The sequence below is a fragment of the Lissotriton vulgaris genome, unplaced genomic scaffold (assembly GCF_964263255.1).
Source record: "Lissotriton vulgaris unplaced genomic scaffold, aLisVul1.2 SCAFFOLD_496, whole genome shotgun sequence".
Taxonomy (NCBI): Eukaryota; Metazoa; Chordata; class Amphibia; order Caudata; family Salamandridae; genus Lissotriton; species Lissotriton vulgaris.
In genome coordinates, this window is record NW_028255038.1 from 103,720 (window position 1) to 120,125 (window position 16,406).

At 39.1% G+C, this 16,406-nt stretch overlaps 7 non-coding genes across 7 annotated transcripts; all 7 read right to left on the reverse strand.

Moving 5' to 3' along the window:
• Positions 1 to 1,905: 1,905 nt before the first annotated feature.
• On the reverse strand, positions 1,906 to 1,977 carry TRNAP-UGG (transfer RNA proline (anticodon UGG)). Its single transcript has one exon. It is a non-coding gene; the product is annotated as a tRNA-Pro (tRNA).
• Positions 1,978 to 4,712: 2,735 nt separating this feature from the next.
• Positions 4,713 to 4,784, reverse strand: TRNAP-UGG (transfer RNA proline (anticodon UGG)). Its single transcript has one exon. It is a non-coding gene; the product is annotated as a tRNA-Pro (tRNA).
• Positions 4,785 to 6,959: 2,175 nt separating this feature from the next.
• Positions 6,960 to 7,032, reverse strand: TRNAV-CAC (transfer RNA valine (anticodon CAC)). Its single transcript has one exon. It is a non-coding gene; the product is annotated as a tRNA-Val (tRNA).
• Positions 7,033 to 9,588: 2,556 nt separating this feature from the next.
• Positions 9,589 to 9,661, reverse strand: TRNAV-CAC (transfer RNA valine (anticodon CAC)). Its single transcript has one exon. It is a non-coding gene; the product is annotated as a tRNA-Val (tRNA).
• Positions 9,662 to 12,180: 2,519 nt separating this feature from the next.
• On the reverse strand, positions 12,181 to 12,253 carry TRNAV-CAC (transfer RNA valine (anticodon CAC)). Its single transcript has one exon. It is a non-coding gene; the product is annotated as a tRNA-Val (tRNA).
• Positions 12,254 to 14,816: 2,563 nt separating this feature from the next.
• Positions 14,817 to 14,889, reverse strand: TRNAV-CAC (transfer RNA valine (anticodon CAC)). The gene has a single exon. It is a non-coding gene; the product is annotated as a tRNA-Val (tRNA).
• A 301-nt stretch (positions 14,890 to 15,190) lies between these two features.
• Positions 15,191 to 15,262, reverse strand: TRNAP-UGG (transfer RNA proline (anticodon UGG)). Its single transcript has one exon. It is a non-coding gene; the product is annotated as a tRNA-Pro (tRNA).
• Positions 15,263 to 16,406: the final 1,144 nt, after the last annotated feature.

Here is a 16,406-nt window from a genome sequence, read left to right on the forward strand (position 1 = left end):
TCTGACTATCGTAGGATTGCTTGTAAGAGTGGCCAGGGTCAGAGAAAAAACTTTCAACCCTTCTTAGTGTTCTATCCAGAAGCAGGCATTTTCTGTGCCTTTAATTTCAGGCTTTTCCCAGCAGTCTCTGTTCTGCCTATGTAAATTAACAAAAGCAGTGCTTATTCATCACTTACTCTAATGTCCTTACTGTCCAGAAAGCTCTGCCTAAGTATGCTTTTTTTCTTTTTCAGTGAAATTCTAAATGTTTTTTCTGTCCAGTCTATGGCAGTAGAATGCTGCTTATGATGCCACATTTTGTTGAATCACCAAGGTACAACTACAGAGGAATATATGAGTCTGAACGACATGGAACTCTTAGCTAACACATCACAATGTGTGATGCTTGCCAACCAAGCACTAGATTCTGGAGCGCTGATGATCAGAACATTCTGCTCCTGAAGGAAATGAAAGACAGCTTGATGGAAAATAAAGTCTCAGTTTATATTAACGCTCTCTCTCTCCCAATATCTATCTATCTATCTATCTATCTATCTATCTATCTATCTATCTATCTATCTATCTATCTATCTATCTATCTATCTATCTATCTATCTATCTATCTATCTATCTATCTATCTATCTATCTATCTATCTATCTATCTATCTATCTATCTTTATATATGGATACCTGAATACACATACATATAGATATGCCATGCATTCCTTTAGATTTGTTCCAACCTCTTACCATTTATTTGAGAATCCCTACTTTTCAAGTGACTGCAAATGAAGTCATCTCTGGCACTTTTTGGCCGGTGCAAGGTAACAAAAACACATGACAACTTTTAATAAAAATCATTGGTCTCTTTGTTAACGCGCACTGTCAAACATGGGGCTTTCACACGTCAGGTAAACATGATAACCAATACACAACAGAAGCAGATGTAGATTGCTTATCAATGCCGTGATAGAACAGTTGTGAATTGAGTAGAAGAAGGGCCCCTGAATTGATACTTATTATATACAGCCTGTAAGATAGTGAAAAATGCAGGCTAGGAAAGGAGATGCAAATATCAATGTATTAGAAAAATACATAAAGAGGAGTGATATGCTTTTATTCATTCAAGGCTAGAAAAAATCAACATACTATTGCAAGCATTCATACACCACCAAATAGAAATAAACAATTCTGACATTAAACGTAAAGGTGACGATGCATTTGTATCATCACCTTGAGAAGGGTCACCGAGGAATTGAGCCCAGGGCTTCTGCACTTAAACACCAGAAACACTCCACTAAACTAAGATGCCTGTTGGTGCCAACAATTCCCAAAGTTAATGCATGTTCTAGGTGAGCAATGAACAGAATGCAGGGCTCTTTTGAAAGCGAGGTCTGTGAATCAACAGATACATCCACATGCCAATTACTTTAGTGTTTTTAAGAGAATTCACTTTCTTGGAACGAGTCTGCATGAAACCATCTTCAGGGCCTGGACAATTTCATGGCAAAACGGCACCTCTCAACATTGCAGCCAAGACAATATAACAACTGTTTCTGCCCGGTTTCGAAACGGGGACCTTTCGCGTGTGAGGCGAAGGTGATAACCACTACACTACAGAAACAGATGTCTACAGTAGATTCTTCTGTGATGAAACTTCTCAAAACAGGCTATTCCAAGGGCCTCTGGTTTTAGATTTCTTTCATGCAACCTTCCCAGACAGCCCTAGCTGAACGCTTGTATATGCCATGCAAGTTCAGGATTTTTGCAAAATGCTTAAAGAGAAATGTTTCCTACTTGCTCAGGCAGGGCAAGGTTAAAAGCATGAGACTCTAGCAAATATTCATCCACTACTGCAAAGAGAAAATTGATATATGGCTTTGAAATGAATACTTCAATACTACTTTAAAAAAGCACCAATGAAAGGGCTCGTCCGGGATTTGAACCCGGGACCTCTCGCACCCAAAGCGAGAATCATACCCCTAGACCAACGAGCCTTCGAAAGGCCTGCACCTCTGAAAAGCTAATACCAGCTCTAAGCACGCAATGAAGATCATGCTGGGGACTTTTTCATGCTTGGTCTGTGAATATACATGAAATTCAGTGTCAACTTACCCTTTCTCAAACGATATCACTATCATTTATAAGTGTCCCCTTTTATTTTGTCCCAGCATTGGACACGTCTTACAGGAAGTCCGCACTTATTTATCTATTTCTGCATTGGCTAGACCCTAAAGAGAAAGAATAAAAAGCTGTTCATAACAACATAAGAAACACATGTTGCATTTTCTCTCAAATGCTTATTCCCTTTGTGCAAATCGGAATGCCAAGGTGAATAGCTGGGCCACAGATTCTGGCTAATGATCTTTCCCTTGAATGCAAGTAGCAATAAAAAACTGCCTAATCCCGGACTAAAGCATTCCTTGCAAGCCTCTAACATCATAACATAACTGAGCTGCTGGTAGCAAGCTAAGCAATACCTTCCCAAAATGAGAAGTACATGTGCTAATCCGCTCAATCAGCGCTCGATCAGGTTCGATCAGGCGAGATATAGAAAAGGTGGAAAGGGTCCAAATGGCTGTCCCTTCTTTTTTAGGGTGGGTCCTTCTGACTATCATAGGATTGCTTGTAAGAGTGGCCAGGGTCAGAGAAAAAACTTTCAACCCTTCTTAGTGTTCTATCCAGAAGCAGGCCTTTTCTGTGCCTTTAATTTCAGGCTTTTCCCAGCAGTCTCTGTTCTGTCTATGTAAATTAACAAAAGCAGTGCTTATTCATCACTTACTCTAATGTCCTTACTGTCCAGAAAGCTCTGCCTAAGTATGCTTTTTTTCTTTTTCAGTGAAATTCTAAATGTTTTTTCTGTCCAGTCTATGGCAGTAGAATGCATGCTGCTTATGATGCCACATTTTGTTGAATCACCAAGGTACAACTACAGAGGAATATATGAGTCTGAACGACATGGAACTCTTAGCTAACACATCACAATGTGTGATGCTTGCCAACCAAGCACTAGATTCTGGAGCGCTGATGATCAGAACATTCTGCTCCTGAAGGAAAGGAAAGACAGCTTGATGGGAAATAAAGTCTCAGTTTATATTAACGCTCTCTCTCTCCCAATATCTATCTATCTATCTATCTATCTATCTATCTATCTATCTATCTATCTATCTATCTATCTATCTATCTATCTATCTATCTATCTATCTATCTATCTATCTATCTATCTATCTATCTATCTATCTATCTATCTATCTATCTATCTATCTATCTATCTATCTACCTACCTACCTACCTACCTATCTATCTATCTATCTATCTATCTATCTATCTATCTATCTATCTATCTATCTATCTATCTATCTATCTATCTATCTATCTATCTATCTATCTATCTATCTATCTATCTATCTATCTATCTATCTATCTATCTATCTATCTATCTATCTATCTATCTATCTATCTATCTATCTATCTATCTATCTTTATATATGGATACCTGAATACACATACATATAGATATGCCATGCATTCCTTTAGATTTGTTCCAACCTCTTACCATTTATTTGAGAATCCCTACTTTTCAAGTGACTGCAAATGAAGTCATCTCCAGCACTTTTTGGCCGGTGCAAGGTAACAAAAACACATGACAACTTTTAATAAAAATCATTGGTCTCTTTGTTAACGCGCACTGTCAAACATGGGGCTTTCACACGTCAGGTAAACATGATAACCAATACACAACAGAAGCAGATGTAGATTGCTTATCAATGCCGTGATAAAACAGTTGTGAATTGAGTAGAAGAAGGGCCCCTGAATTGATACTTATTATATACAGCCTGTAAGATAGTGAAAAATGCAGGCTAGGAAAGGAGATGCAAATATCAATGTATTAGAAAAATACATAAAGAGGAGTTGATATGCTTTTATTCATTCAAGGCTAGAAAAAATCAACATACTATTGCAAGCATTCATACACCACCAAATAGAAATAAAGATTTCTGACATTAAACGTAAAGGTGACAATGCATTTGTATCATCACCTTGAGAAGGGTCACCGAGGAATTGAGCCCAGGGCTTCTGCACTTAAACACCAGAAACACTCCACTAAACTAAGATGCCTGTTGGTGCCAACAATTCCCAAAGTTAATGCATGTTCTAGGTGAGCAATGAACAGAATGCAGGGCTCTTTTGAAAGCGAGGTCTGTGAATCAACAGATACATCCACATGCCAATTACTTTAGTGTTTTTAAGAGAATTCACTTTCTTGGAATTAGTCTGCATGAAACCATCTTCAGGGCCTGGACAATTTCATGGCAAAACGGCACCTCTCAACATTGCAGCCAAGACAATATAACAACTGTTTCTGCCCGGTTTCGAACCGGGGACCTTTCGCGTGTGAGGCGAACGTGATAAGCACTACACTACAGAAACAGATGTCTACAGTTGATTCTACTGTGATGAAACTTCTCAAAACAGGCTATTCCAAGGGCATCTGGTTTTAGATTTCTTTCATGCAACCTTCCCAGACAGCCCTAGCTGAACGCTTGTATATGCCATGCAAGTTCAGCATTTTTGCAAAATGCTTAAAGAGAAATGTTTCCTATTTGCTCAGGCAGGGCAAGGTTAAAAGCATGAGACTCTAGCAAATATTCATCCACTACTGCAAAGAGAAAATTGATATATGGCTTTGAAATGAATACTTCAATACTACTTTAAAAAAGCACCAATGAAAGGGCTCGTCCGGGATTTGAACCCAGGACCTCTCGCACCCAAAGCGAGAATCATACCCCTAGACCAACGAGCCTTCGAAAGGCCTGCACCTCTGAAAAGCTAATACCAGCTCTAAGCACGCAATGAAGATCATGCTGGGGACTTTTTCATGCTTGGTCTGTGAATATACATGAAATTCAGTGTCAACTTACCCTTTCTCAAACGATATCACTATCATTTATAAGTGTCCCCTTTTATTTTGTCCCAGCATTGGACACGTCTTACAGGAAGTCTGCACTTATTTATCTATTTCTGCATTGGCTAGACCCTAAAGAGAAAGAATAAAATGCTGTTCATAACAACATAAGAAACACATGTTGCATTTTCTCTCAAATGCTTATTCCCTTTGTGCAAATCGGAATGCCAAGGTGAATAGCTGGGCCACAGATTCTGGCTAATGATCTTTCCCTTGAATGCAACAAGCAAAAAAAACTGCCTAATGCAGGACTAAAGCATTCCTTGCAAGCCTCTAACATCATTACATAACTGAGCTGCTGGTAGCAAGCTAAGCAATACCTTCCCAAAATGAGAAGTACATGTGCTAATCCGCTCAATCAGCGCTCGATCAGGCTCGATCAGGCTCGATCAAGAAAAGGTGGAAAGGGTCCAAATGGCTGTCCCTTCTTTTTTAGGGTGGGTCCTTCTGACTATCATAGGATTGCTTGTAAGAGTGGCCAGGGTCAGAGAAAAAACTTTCAACCCTTCTTAGTGTTCTATCCAGAAGCAGGCATTTTCTGTGCCTTTAATTTCAGGCTTTTCCCAGCAGTCTCTGTTCTGCCTATGTAAATTAACAAAAGCAGTGCTTATTCATCACTTACTCTAATGTCCTTACTGTCCAGAAAGCTCTGCCTAAGTATGCTTTTTTTCTTTTTCAGTGAAATTCTAAATGTTTTTTCTGTCCAGTCTATGGCAGTAGAATGCTGCTTATGATGCCACATTTTGTTGAATCACCAAGGTACAACTACAGAGGAATATATGAGTCTGAACGACATGGAACTCTTAGCTAACACATCACAATGTGTGATGCTTGCCAACCAAGCACTAGATTCTGGAGCGCTGATGATCAGAACATTCTGCTCCTGAAGGAAAGGAAAGACAGCTTGATGGAAAATAAAGTCTCAGTTTATATTAACGCTCTCTCTCTCCCAATATCTATCTATCTATCTATCTATCTATCTATCTATCTATCTATCTATCTATCTATCTATCTATCTATCTATCTATCTATCTATCTATCTATCTATCTATCTATCTATCTATCTATCTATCTATCTATCTATCTATCTATCTATCTATCTATCTATCTATCTATCTATCTATCTATCTATCTATCTTTATATATGGATACCTGAATACACATACATATAGATATGCCATGCATTCCTTTAGATTTGTTCCAACCTCTTACCATTTATTTGAGAATCCCTACTTTTCAAGTGACTGCAAATGAAGTCATCTCTGGCACTTTTTGGCCGGTGCAAGGTAACAAAAACACATTACAACTTTTAATAAAAATCATTGGTCTCTTTGTTAACGCCCACTGTCAAACATGGGGCTTTCACACGTCAGGTAAACATGATAACCAATACACAACAGAAGCAGATGTAGATTGCTTATCAATGCCGTGATAGAACAGTTGTGAATTGAGTAGAAGAAGGGCCCCTGAATTGATACTTATTATATACAGCCTGTAAGATAGTGAAAAATGCAGGCTAGGAAAGGAGATGCAAATATCAATGTATTAGAAAAATACATAAAGAGGAGTGATATGCTTTTATTCATTCAAGGCTAGAATAAATCAACATACTATTGCAAGCATTCATACACCACCAAATAGAAATAAACAATTCTGACATTAAACGTAAAGGTGACGATGCATTTGTATCATCACCTTGAGAAGGGTCACTGAGGAATTGAGCCCAGGGCTTCTGCACTTAAATACCAGAAACACTCCACTAAACTAAGATGCCTGTTGGTGCCAACAATTCCCAAAGTTAATGCATGTTCTAGGTGAGCAATGAACAGAATGCAGGGCTCTTTTGAAAGCGAGGTCTGTGAATCAACAGATACATCCACATGTTAATTACTTTAGTGTTTTTAAGAGAATTCACTTTCTTGGAACGAGTCTGCATGAAACCATCTTCAGGGCCTGGACAATTTCATGGCAAAACGGCACCTCTCAACATTGCAGCCAAGACAATATAACAACTGTTTCTGCCCGGTTTCGAACCGGGGACCTTTCGCGTGTGAGGCGAACGTGATAACCACTACACTACAGAAACAGATGTCTACAGTTGATTCTTCTGTGATGAAACTTCTCAAAACAGGCTATTCCAAGGGCCTCTGGTTTTAGATTTCTTTTATGCAACCTTCCCAGACAGCCCTAGCTGAACGCTTGTATATGCCATGCAAGTTCAGCATTTTTGCAAAATGCTTAAAGAGAAATGTTTCCTATTTGCTCAGGCAGGGCAAGGTTAAAAGCATGAGACTCTAGCAAATATTCATCCACTACTGCAAAGAGAAAATTGATATATGGCTTTGAAATGAATACTTCAATACTACTTTAAAAAAGCACCAAAGAAAGGGCTCATCCTGGATTTGAAGCCGGGACCTCTCGCACCCAAAGCGAGAATCATACCCCTAGACCAACGAGCCTTCGAAAGGCCTGCACCTCTGAAAAGCTAATACCAGCTCTAAGCACGCAATGAAGATCATGCTGGGGACTTTTTGATGCTTGGTCTGTGAATATACATGAAATTCAGTGTCAACTTACCCTTTCTCAAACGATATCACTATCATTTATAAGTGTCCCCTTTTATTTTGTCCCAGCATTGGACACGTCTTACAGGAAGTCCGCACTTATTTATCTATTTCTGCATTGGCTAGACCCTAAAGAGAAAGAATAAAAAGCTGTTCATAACAACATAAGAAACACATGTTGCATTTTCTCTCAAATGCTTATTCCCTTTGTGCAAATCGGAATGCCAAGGTGAATAGCTGGGCCACAGATTCTGGCTAATGATCTTTCCCTTGAATGCAATAAGCAATAAAAACTGCCTAATGCAGGACTAAAGCATTCCTTGCAAGCCTCTAACATCATTACATAACTGAGCTGCTGGTAGCAAGCTAAGCAATACCTTCCCAAAATGAGAAGTACATGTGCTAATCCGCTCGATCAGCGCTCGATCAGGCTCGATCAGGCGAGATATAGAAAAGGTGGAAAGGGTCCAAATGGCTGTCCCTTCTTTTTTAGGGTGGGTCCTTCTGACTATCATAGGATTGCTTGTAAGAGTGGCCAGGGTCAGAGAAAAAACTTTCAACCCTTCTTAGTGTTCTATCCAGAAGCAGGCATTTTCTGTGCCTTTAATTTCAGGCTTTTCCCAGCAGTCTCTGTTCTGCCTATGTAAATTAACAAAAGCAGTGCTTATTCATCACTTACTCTAATGTCCTTACTGTCCAGAAAGCTCTGCCTAAGTATGCTTTTTTTCTTTTTCAGTGAAATTCTAAATGTTTTTTCTGTCCAGTCTATGGCAGTAGAATGCTGCTTATGATGCAACATTTTGTTGAATCACCAAGGTACAACTACAGAGGAATATATGAGTCTGAACGACATGGAACTCTTAGCTAACACATCACAATGTGTGATGCTTGCCAACCAAGCACTAGATTCTGGAGCGCTGATGATCAGAACATTCTGCTCCTGAAGGAAAGGAAAGACAGCGTGATGGAAAATAAAGTCTCAGTTTATATTAACGCTCTCTCTCTCCCAATATCTATCTATCTATCTATCTATCTATCTATCTATCTATCTATCTATCTATCTATCTATCTATCTATCTATCTATCTATCTATCTATCTATCTATCTATCTATCTATCTATCTATCTATCTATCTATCTATCTATCTATCTATCTATCTATCTATCTATCTATCTATCTATCTATCTATCTATCTATCTATCTTTATATATGGATACCTGAATACACATACATATAGATATGCCATGCATTCCTTTAGATTTGTTCCAACCTCTTACCATTTATTTGAGAATCCCTACTTTTCAAGTGACTGCAAATGAAGTCATCTCCGGCACTTTTTGGCCGGTGCAAGGTAACAAAAACACATGACAACTTTTAATAAAAATCATTGGTCTCTTTGTTAACGCGCACTGTCAAACATGGGGCTTTCACACGTCAGGTAAACATGATAACCAATACACAACAGAAGCAGATGTAGATTGCTTATCAATGCCGTGATAGAACAGTTGTGAATTGAGTAGAAGAAGGGCCCCTGAATTGATACTTATTATATACAGCCTGTAAGATAGTGAAAAATGCAGGCTAGGAAAGGAGATGCAAATATCAATGTATTAGAAAAATACATAAAGAGGAGTGATATGCTTTTATTCATTCAAGGCTAGAAAAAATCAACATACTATTGCAAGCATTCATACACCACCAAATAGAAATAAAGATTTCTGACATTAAACGTAAAGGTGACAATGCATTTGTATCATCACCTTGAGAAGGGTCACCGAGGAATTGAGCCCAGGGCTTCTGCACTTAAACACCAGAAACACTCCACTAAACTAAGATGCCTGTTGGTGCCAACAATTCCCAAAGTTAATGCATGTTCTAGGTGAGCAATGAACAGAATGCAGGGCTCTTTTGAAAGCGAGGTCTGTGAATCAACAGATACATCCACATGCCAATTACTTTAGTGTTTTTAAGAGAATTCACTTTCTTGGAACGAGTCTGCATGAAACCATCTTCAGGGCCTGGACAATTTCATGGCAAAATGGCACCTCTCAACATTGCAGCCAAGACAATATAACAACTGTTTCTGCCCGGTTTCAAACCGGGGACCTTTCGCGTGTGAGGCGAACGTGATAACCACTACACTACAGAAACAGATGTCTACAGTTGATTCTTCTGTGATGAAACTTCTCAAAACAGGCTATTCCAAGGGCCTCTGGTTTTAGATTTCTTTCATGCAACCTTCCCAGACAGCCCTAGCTGAACGCTTGTATATGCCATGCAAGTTCAGCATTTTTGCAAAATGCTTAAAGAGAAATGTTTCCTATTTGCTCAGGCAGGGCAAGGTTAAAAGCATGAGACTCTAGCAAATATTCATCCACTACTGCAAAGAGAAAATTGATATATGGCTTTGAAATGAATACTTCAATACTACTTTAAAAAAGCACCAATGAAAGGGCTCGTCCGGGATTTAAACCCAGGACCTCTCGCACCCAAAGCGAGAATCATACCCCTAGACCAACGAGCCTTCGAAAGGCCTGCACCTCTGAAAAGCTAATACCAGCTCTAAGCACGCAATGAAGATCATGCTGGGGACTTTTTCATGCTTGGTCTGTGAATATACATGAAATTCAGTGTCAACTTACCCTTTCTCAAACGATATCACTATCATTTATAAGTGTCCCCTTTTATTTTGTCCCAGCATTGGACACGTCTTACAGGAAGTCCGCACTTATTTATCTATTTCTGCATTGGCTAGACCCTAAAGAGAAAGAATAAAAAGCTGTTCATAACAACATAAGAAACACATGTTGCATTTTCTCTCAAATGCTTATTCCCTTTGTGCAAATCGGAATGCCAAGGTGAATAGCTGGGCCACAGATTCTGGCTAATGATCTTTCCCTTGAATGCAATAAGCAATACAAACTGCCTAATGCGGGACTAAAGCATTCCTTGCAAGCCTCTAACATCATAACATAACTGAGCTGCTGGTAGCAAGCTAAGCAATACCTTCCCAAAATGAGAAGTACATGTGCTAATCGCTCAATCAGCGCTCGATCAGGCTCGATCAGGCGAGATATAGAAAAGGTGGAAAGGGTCCAAATGGCTGTCCCTTCTTTTTTAGGGTGGGTCCTTCTGACTATCGTAGGATTGCTTGTAAGAGTGGCCAGGGTCAGAGAAAAAACTTTCAACCCTTCTTAGTGTTCTATCCAGAAGCAGGCATTTTCTGTGCCTTTAATTTAAGGCTTTTCCCAGCAGTCTCTGTTCTGCCTATGTAAATTACCAAAAGCAGTGCTTATTCATCACTTACTCTAATGTCCTTACTGTCCAGAAAGCTCTGCCTAAGTATGCTTTTTTTCTTTTTCAGTGAAATTCTAAATGTTTTTTCTGTCCAGTCTATGGCAGTAGAATGCTGCTTATGATGCCACATTTTGTTGAATCACCAAGGTACAACTACAGAGGAATATATGAGTCTGAACGACATGGAACTCTTAGCTAACACATCACAATGTGTGATGCTTGCCAACCAAGCACTAGATTCTGGAGCGCTGATGATCAGAACATTCTGCTCCTGAAGGAAATGAAAGACAGCTTGATGGAAAATAAAGTCTCAGTTTATATTAACGCTCTCTCTCTCCCAATATCTATCTATCTATCTATCTATCTATCTATCTATCTATCTATCTATCTATCTATCTATCTATCTATCTATCTATCTATCTATCTATCTATCTATCTATCTATCTATCTATCTATCTATCTATCTATCTATCTATCTATCTATCTATCTATCTATCTTTATATATGGATACCTGAATACACATACATATAGATATGCCATGCATTCCTTTAGATTTGTTCCAACCTCTTACCATTTATTTGAGAATCCCTACTTTTCAAGTGACTGCAAATGAAGTCATCTCTGGCACTTTTTGGCCGGTGCAAGGTAACAAAAACACATGACAACTTTTAATAAAAATCATTGGTCTCTTTGTTAACGCGCACTGTCAAACATGGGGCTTTCACACGTCAGGTAAACATGATAACCAATACACAACAGAAGCAGATGTAGATTGCTTATCAATGCCGTGATAGAACAGTTGTGAATTGAGTAGAAGAAGGGCCCCTGAATTGATACTTATTATATACAGCCTGTAAGATAGTGAAAAATGCAGGCTAGGAAAGGAGATTCAAATATCAATGTATTAGAAAAATACATAAAGAGGAGTGATATGCTTTTATTTATTCAAGGCTAGAAAAAATCAACATACTATTGCAAGCATTCATACACCACCAAATAGAAATAAACAATTCTGACATTAAACGTAAAGGTGACGATGCATTTGTATCATCACCTTGAGAAGGGTCACTGAGGAATTGAGCCCAGGGCTTCTGCACTTAAATACCAGAAACACTCCACTAAACTAAGATGCCTGTTGGTGCCAACAATTCCCAAAGTTAATGCATGTTCTAGGTGAGCAATGAACAGAATGCAGGGCTCTTTTGAAAGCGAGGTCTGTGAATCAACAGATACATCCACATGTTAATTACTTTAGTGTTTTTAAGAGAATTCACTTTCTTGGAACGAGTCTGCATGAAACCATCTTCAGGGCCTGGACAATTTCATGGCAAAACGGCACCTCTCAACATTGCAGCCAAGACAATATAACAACTGTTTCTGCCCGGTTTCGAACCGGGGACCTTTCGCGTGTGAGGCGAACGTGATAACCACTACACTACAGAAACAGATGTCTACAGTTGATTCTTCTGTGATGAAACTTCTCAAAACAGGCTATTCCAAGGGCCTCTGGTTTTAGATTTCTTTTATGCAACCTTCCCAGACAGCCCTAGCTGAACGCTTGTATATGCCATGCAAGTTCAGCATTTTTGCAAAATGCTTAAAGAGAAATGTTTCCTATTTGCTCAGGCAGGGCAAGGTTAAAAGCATGAGACTCTAGCAAATATTCATCCACTACTGCAAAGAGAAAATTGATATATGGCTTTGAAATGAATACTTCAATACTACTTTAAAAAAGCACCAATGAAAGGGCTCATCCTGGATTTGAACCCGGGACCTCTCGCACCCAAAGCGAGAATCATACCCCTAAACCAATGAGCCTTCGAAAGGCCTGCACCTCTGAAAAGCTAATACCAGCTCTAAGCACGCAATGAAGATCATGCTGGGAACTTTTTCATGCTTGGTCTGTGAATATACATGAAATTCAGTGTCAACTTACCCTTTCTCAAACGATATCACTATCATTTATAAGTGTCCCCTTTTATTTTGTCCCAGCATTGGACACGTCTTACAGGAAGTCTGCACTTATTTATCTATTTCTGCATTGGCTAGACCCTAAAGAGAAAGAATAAAAAGCTGTTCATAACAACATAAGAAACACATGTTGCATTTTCTCTCAAATGCTTATTCCCTTTGTGCAAATCGGAATGCCAAGGTGAATAGCTGGGCCACAGATTCTGGCTAATGATCTTTCCCTTGAATGCAATAAGCAATAAAAACTGCCTAATGCGGGACTAAAGCATTCCTTGCAAGCCTCTAACATCATAACATAACTGAGCTGCTGGTAGCAAGCTAAGCAATACCTTCCCAAAATGAGAAGTACATGTGCTAATCCGCTCAATCAGCGCTCGATCAGGCTCGATATAGAAAAGGTGGAAAGGGTCCAAATGGCTGTCCCTTCTTTTTTAGGGTGGGTCCTTCTGACTATCGTAGGATTGCTTGTAAGAGTGGCCAGGGTCAGAGAAAAAACTTTCAACCCTTCTTAGTGTTCTATCCAGAAGCAGGCATTTTCTGTGCCTTTAATTTCAGGCTTTTCCCAGCAGTCTCTGTTCTGCCTATGTAAATTAACAAAAGCAGTGCTTATTCATCACTTACTCTAATGTCCTTACTGTCCAGAAAGCTCTGCCTAAGTATGCTTTTTTTTTTCAGTGAAATTCAAATGTTTTTTCTGTCCAGTCTATGGCAGTAGAATGCTGCTTATGATGCCACATTTTGTTTAATCACCAAGGTACAACTACAGAGGAATATATGAGTCTGAACGACATGGAACTCTTAGCTAACACATCACAATGTGTGATGCTTGCCAACCAAGCACTAGATTCTGGAGCGCTGATGATCAGAACATTCTGCTCCTGAAGGAAATGAAAGACAGCTTGATGGAAAATAAAGTCTCAGTTTATATTAACGCTCTCTCTCTCCCAATATCTATCTATCTATCTATCTATCTATCTATCTATCTATCTATCTATCTATCTATCTATCTATCTATCTATCTATCTATCTATCTATCTATCTATCTATCTATCTATCTATCTATCTATCTATCTATCTATCTATCTATCTATCTATCTATCTATCTATCTATCTATCTATCTATCTATCTATCTATCTATCTATCTATCTATCTATCTATCTTTATATATGGATACCTGAATACACATACATATAGATATGCCATGCATTCCTTTAGATTTGTTCCAACCTCTTACCATTTATTTGAGAATCCCTACTTTTCAAGTGACTGCAAATGAAGTCATCTCTGGCACTTTTTGGCCGGTGCAAGGTAACAAAAACACATGACAACTTTTAATAAAAATCATTGGTCTCTTTGTTAACGCGCACTGTCAAACATGGGGCTTTCACACGTCAGGTAAACATGATAACCAATACACAACAGAAGCAGATGTAGATTGCTTATCAATGCCGTTATAGAACAGTTGTGAATTGAGTAGAAGAAGGGCCCCTGAATTGATACTTATTATATACAGCCTGTAAGATAGTGAAAAATGCAGGCTAGGAAAGGAGATGCAAATATCAATGTATTAGAAAAATACATAAAGAGGAGTTGATATGCTTTTATTCATTCAAGGCTAGAAAAAATCAACATACTATTGCAAGCATTCATACACCACCAAATAGAAATAAACAATTCTGACATTAAACGTAAAGGTGACGATGCATTTGTATCATCACCTTGAGAAGGGTCACCGAGGAATTGAGCCCAGGGCTTCTGCACTTAAATACCAGAAACACTCCACTAAACTAAGATGCCTGTTGGTGCCAACAATTCCCAAAGTTAATGCATGTTCTAGGTGAGCAATGAACAGAATGCAGGGCTCTTTTGAAAGCGAGGTATGTGAATCAACAGATACATCCACATGTTAATTACTTTAGTGTTTTTAAGAGAATTCACTTTCTTGGAACGAGTCTGCATGAAACCATCTTCAGGGCCTGGACACTTTCATGGCAAAACAGCACCTCTCAACATTGCAGCCTAGACAATATAACAACTGTTTCTGCCCGGTTTCGAACCGGGGACCTTTCGCGCGTGAGGCAAACGTGATAACCACTACACTACAGAAACAGATGTCTACAGTTGATTCTTCTGTGATGAAACTTCTCAAAACAGGCTATTCCAAGGGCCTCTGGTTTTAGATTTCTTTTATGCAACCTTCCCAGACAGCCCTAGCTGAACGCTTTTATATGCCATGCAAGTTCAGCATTTTTGCAAAATGCTTAAAGAGAAATGTTTCCTATTTGCTCAGGCAGGGCAAGGTTAAAAGCATGAGACTCTAGCAAATATTCACCCACTACTGCAAAGAGAAAATTGATATATGGCTTTGAAATGAATACTTCAATACTACTTTAAAAAAGCACCAATGAAAGGGCTCATCCGGGATTTGAACCCGGGACCTCTCGCACCCAAAGCGAGAATCATACCCCTAGACCAACGAGCCTTCGAAAGGCCTGCACCTCTGAAAAGCTAATACCAGCTCTAAGCACGCAATGAAGATCATGCTGGGGACTTTTTCATGCTTGGTCTGTGAATATACATGAAATTCAGTGTCAACTTACCCTTTCTCAAACGATATCACTATCATTTATAAGTGTCCCCTTTTATTTTGTCCCAGCATTGGACACGTCTTACAGGAAGTCTGCACTTATTTATCTATTTCTGCATTGGCTAGACCCTAAAGGGAAAGAATAAAATGCTGTTCATAACAACATAAGAAACACATGTTGCATTTTCTCTCAAATGCTTTTTACCTTTGTGCAAATCGGAATGCCAAGGTGAATAGCTGGGCCACAGATTCTGGCTAATTATCTTTCCCTTGAATGCAATAAGCAATAAAAACTGCCTAATGCAGGACTAAAGCATTCCTTGCAAGCCTCTAACATCATTACATAACTGAGCTGCTGGTAGCAAGCTAAGCAATACCTTCCCAAAATGAGAAGTACATGTGCTAATCCGCTCAATCAGCGCTCGATCAGGCTCGATCAGGCGAGATATAGAAAAGGTGGAAAGGGTCCAAATGGCTGTCTCTTCTTTTTTAGGGTGGGTCCTTCTGACTATCATAGGATTGCTTGTAAGAGTGGCCAGGGTCAGAGAAAAAACTTTCAACCCTTCTTAGTGTTCTATCCAGAAGCAGGCATTTTCTGTGCCTTTAATTTCAGGCTTTTCCCAGCAGTCTCTGTTCTGCCTATGTAAATTAACAAAAGCAGTGCTTATTCATCACTTACTCTAATGTCCTTACTGTCCAGAAAGCTCTGCCTAAGTATGCTTTTTTTCTTTTTCAGTGAAATTCTAAATGTTTTTTCTGTCCAGTCTATGGCAGTAGAATGCTGCTTATGATGCAACATTTTGTTGAATCACCAAGGTACAACTACAGAGGAATATATGAGTCTGAACGACATGGAACTCTTAGCTAACACATCACAATGTGTGATGCTTGCCAACCAAGCACTAGATTCTGGAGCGCTGATGATCAGAACATTCTGCTCCTGAAGGAAATGAAAGACAGCTTGATGGAAAATAAAGTCTCAGTTTATATTAACGCTCTCTCTCTCCCAATATCTATCTATCTATCTATCTATCTATCT